At 50.6% G+C, this 4,942-nt stretch overlaps 1 pseudogene; it reads left to right on the plus strand.

Annotated features, from left to right (window-relative positions):
• Positions 1-201: 201 nt before the first annotated feature.
• LOC109304639 overlaps positions 202-4,942 on the plus strand; it is a 24,342-nt pseudogene continuing 19,601 nt past the window's right edge.

Below are 4,942 nucleotides of genomic sequence, written 5' to 3' on the forward strand. Positions count from 1 at the left end.
TGCAACCATTTTCTCTCGGGGCCTCACTTTTTTTCCATCTGATCCAAAAACACAGGTGAGTTGAAGATGTGCCCAGGTGGCCAAGTCATCTGCGATCCCCTGCTTAGGCAGCAGGTGGCACGATGAGATGACAGTTTGTAATGTTATGGAGAAAGCGGAGGGGAGGAGGCAGCAGCAATCCGTGTTTCTTGGTCCAGTGTCATGTGTGGGCTGAGCTGAACCGAAATGTGGCAGCAAGTCCTTCAGAGTGTCCAGTGAGTGCAGAAGGGTGCAGGAGAGCCCTTTGGGGAGCAGGTGCCATGTCAGCTGGACTCAGGCAGGGAGAAGAGTCCAACAGGGGAATGAGTCAGAGCTGCCAGCACTGATCACGCTGCTGGGGAGCGCTCACTAGAGCTGCCATTGTGTCCCTTTGGCAAGGAATGGCTCCCCTGGATGTGATCATGCAGGAGCCTTGGCTCAACTAAAGGGCTAAGCCAAGGGGCTGCCTGAGGTGGGTTAACAGCAGGATTAAGGCTGTTCAGTGCCAAATCAGCATGGTGCCCTGCTGCGATATTCTGTGCTTCTCACGAAACCCTATCAGGCATCTGGCACGAACATTTGGGTGCCCATTGAATAAGCTGCTGAGCCTCCAAGTTGCTGGGGAAAGGCAGAGACACAGGCTTCCTGTTCCCCCTTGGCAGGCAGAGCTTTCAGTACCCAGCTGTAGGGCTCTGGCAGGGGATGCTGCTGAAGTTTTAGCCACAGGGGCCTCCAGAGCTGGTGGGTGAGATGGGAACTGCTCCGTGGTGATGGCTTCTGTTTTGTTGTGGCTGCCCAGGCTCAGGCACAGGGCAGTCTGTCACACTCCTCTGGGCAACCAGGAACATTCACTCACTGTCTCCTCACATGTAGTCACTCTCCTCACAGCTAGTATGGGGGGAGCTGGGAGGCAGGGCTTGAAGGGGAAGGACTGTGTGCTAAATGTCAGACTGCTCACCTGAAGTATGGGTGCATAGCTTACTAGAACCTGCCAGGATTATGGCATTTTCTGAGAGAGACCACATTTGCAGCACAAGGTTGCAGTCTGATACAGGACAGCTGTCATGCAGTAGTAGAGCCTGGAGTCAACAGCTTAGGAAGACGTGGAGCACCTGATCAAAATGGATGTGCTGGTCCTGTAGGAAAATTGGGACCCAGATCCAGTGCTTGAGGCTGTGAGGAAACCATGAGGGAAGCCCTGCCAAGTGGAGCTGGCTCTTGGACTGCTGGCTTCTTCCAGGGTTGAAAACAGTCCTGTCTGGGATATGCTGCAATGCTGGCAGCTCCAACTGCCCTCTTGGACTTCACTCCCCACCTCGATTCTGACTGTTGCGTAAGCTGCCTGTTTACTCTCCACCTCCAGTCTGACTGACATGCAAAGTCACGACTGTTCTCCATGGCAATTCCACATTAATGTACACCCGAACACTGGGCCTCCCAGTGTCCCCTGGGTCAGTTCCCTGATCTAAACTGATACTCTTCTCTGTTGTTGAGGATACCGGGCTGAGAGCTTTCACAAAGTGGAGCCAGGAGAGCTCCATGACCAGTAAACAGACACGTGATGATCAGGGATCCTGGTTTTCTCTGATTTAAAATTTCAGTTAAAAAAGTAACCCAAAATCCACATTTTTCCATGATTTAAATGAAACACCACTTTAGACAGATAGATGTTTCATTTTAATCATGAAAAAATTTAGATTTGGAGTTACCTTTTTTAACTGAAAATTGGGGATTTTTTTTGAATCAGAGAAAACCAGGATCCCTGGTGAGGATCTCAGTTCTTTAAACCACATAGTGCTAATGGGCATTATCCCTTGATGGTGTGTTGGAGAGCTGTCAGAGGAAGGACTGTGGCTCTTGGACACTTCCTTCCAGGTGCTATTGTTCAGTTCAGCTCTTATTTACCCTTTTTAATAGTTTCCAAGATGAGTTTTTTTCCCCCCATTTAACCTGGGGGGAAAGCCCCTCATCTTGCAATAGAGTACAATGCAGCTGGGGGATCGGTGACAGGCAGCTGCCACAGCTCCAGCTCCAGCTCCAGCCCTGACCCAGGGCTGGGGCCAGAATTGTAACTGCTGCCTGCCCCCCACTACCTCTGAACCCCCCTGCTGCTCCTCCCCTCTGCAGCCTCTTCCCCACCACCATCTCTTCCCCTATCAGCTTCTGCTCCTTTCCTGCCGCACCTGGTGGTGGAAGAGGAGCAGGCAGGGAACAGATTCATAGATTCATAGATTCATAGATTAAGGGTCGGAAGGGACCTAGTAGATCTTCTAGCCCGACCCCCCGCCAGGGCGGGAGAACAACAAAAAACCCCAAAAAGAGAAATGGGACTCAAACGAGTCCAGCCAGGTAGGCATCCAGCCTCTTCTTAAAGATCCAGAGGCTGTGGAGGAAAGGGAAGAGGGGAAAGGGAGGGTCCAGAGGCTATGGGGAGGCAAGCAGCAAGGGGACAAACGGGTGGTGGAGCAGGCAGCAAAGGACAAGCTGCCTGACCTCCCCACATCACCTGCTCCCCTCCACTGCCTGCCCCCCTGCAGCAGTGGGGGGCAAATTAAAGATGATCCCCCCATAATTAGATTATAACAAATTTTATAAATTTTCCATGCATAGAGTCTAATTATTGGAGGTCATTTTAAATCCAGGGTAAACTTGGGGCCTATGTTCCTAATCCGACTGCAACCTAACCTGACTCTAAAACCAACATAGGCAGGTCATAGGATCAAAGGAAAATAGGGCTGGAAGGGCCATCATGATATCATCTAGTTCAGCCCCTGGCTCAAGGCAGGACAGACCATCTGCCTAACCTGCTCTTGAGAATTTCCAGGGATGGAGACTCCACAGCTTCTCTACATAGCCTGTTCCAGTGTTTAACCACCATCATAGTCATAAAGTTCCTCTTAATCTCCAATTTATATTTCCCCTGCTGCAGCTTGAAGCTGTTGCTTCTAGTTCTGTCCCCTGCAACTACAGAGAAAAGCCTATTGCCATCCTCTCTATAATCACCCTTCAGGTATTTGAAGATGGCTATCGATGTCTCTTCAGTTTTCTCTTCTTCAGACTAGATAACTGTAGTTCTTTCAGACATTCCTCTGAAGTGGAGGTGAGGCTGACTGGTCTGTAATTCCCCAGATACTCCTTTTTCCCTTTCTTAAAGATGGGTACTATGTTTGCCCTTTTCCAACCATCTGGGGCTTCACTCACCCTCCACAAGTTCTCTAAAAGGATAGCCAATGGCTCTGAAATTATCTCATCTTATTCCTTCAGTACTTGAGGGTATATCCCATCAGGCTTTGCTGACTTGAAAGCATCTGCTTTCTTAAATAATCCCTAATCTGTTCTTCCACTATTCTAAGCTGTTTGTCTCCTCCCTTATCATTGCTGCTAACTACTGTAGTCACGTGGTAGCTGCCCCTATTTGTGAAGGCTGAAGTAAAAAAGACATTAAATACTTTGGCCTTTTTTGTATGTAGCCATTTATCCTGTGTACCCCAAGTTCTGTACCCCCCAAGTTTTGTATCCCCAAACTGGGGATACAATCTTGGACTTGATCTTCAAAGGTGCTGGAAATCCATAACCCTTGTTGGCTTCATGAGTGTACATTGCCTCCCAAACCCATGCTGTATGGATGTAGGAAGGGTGCTCAACCCCAAGCCCATGGGCCAGATCCAGCCTTCAGTATTGCGTTGTCCAGCCTGTAAGGCTCCTCATGGGGCCAAAAAATTGTTGATAGGAGAGCAATGTCAGCATTAATTGCTACTTCCTAGCTGCCAAATTTCCATACCCCTAGAGAGCCCTATAGGCAGATAGTGTGACTCTGCACACTAGACTAGACACATGGGTTGTAGTGATGGAAAGTGGTGCAAGGTGGAATCTGTGCATGCAGAGACTAATCTGGGCAGTGTGAGGCAAGAGTTGGGTGTGCAGAGCCCCATCCAGGTGAAGCAAGGTAGGATCTGGTGGCACAGGGCCTGATCTGGATAGAGTGAAGCAGGATCTGGGTACCTGAAGCCCAATCCAGAGTGAGGCAAGATCTGGGCACACAGGTCCCAAACTGAGTGGCATGAGGCCAGATCTGGGCAGTGCAGGCAGGGTTCAAATTACACTTCGACTCTTGTGGGGGTCTGCAAAAAATATTGGCCAGGATCGGGGCTGTGTGCGTGAGTCCCCGCCAGTACTACGGGGCTGAGGCCAGCAGCAGCGGCAACCAGGAAGAGCCGCCACCACCACCGCCACCTGGGCTGCTTAGAAAGGCACAGGGTGGGCCAGGGATTGTGCACCGTGGCACATGACCTCTGGGCTGTTGGGGGAGAGAGGGAGGAAAGGGGTGCTGACCAGCCCACAGTGGGGCTCTTGTTTCTTAATGGGGGCTCTCGTCCCTTATGGAGGGGCTCAGCCCTCCTACCCCAAGCTCCCCCATAATTCAAACCCTGAGTGCAGGGCTAGATCTGGATCCAGATGGTGCAAGGGAAGATCTGGGTGGCTGGAACCCAACCTCATGTACTGACTCCACATGAGATCCAGCCTGTAGACCAGCTCAACACTTCTTACCTTGCCCATGGGGACAAAAGTTTGGATATCACTGTCCTGAAGGCATTGGAGTAGTCTAGTGTTCTGGATCTTTGGTTACTAAATACGATCATCTTTGTGTCTTTCTAGGTCCTTGGAATATCTGCAGAGTGTGATTGTGGTATCCACAGCTCTGGGAGCTGGAGGGCTGCTGACTTGTTGGCTCCTGTCTCGACGGAAAATCAAGACCTTAGAGGTGGGAGATGGATGGTGGGGTTCAGGCGAGAGGCCCCCAAAAGAAAAAGAAGATGAGAGCATCCGACCTTTCCAAATTGAAACCTCGGACAAGGAAATCCAGGGATCAGGGCTGGGATATAGGGAGCTGGGAAAGGTATCTGTCACGGGGGCACTTGGGTGG

Source organism: Gavialis gangeticus, unplaced genomic scaffold, assembly GCF_001723915.1.
Source record: "Gavialis gangeticus isolate Ggan-Ray unplaced genomic scaffold, GavGan_comp1, whole genome shotgun sequence".
Taxonomy (NCBI): Eukaryota; Metazoa; Chordata; order Crocodylia; family Gavialidae; genus Gavialis; species Gavialis gangeticus.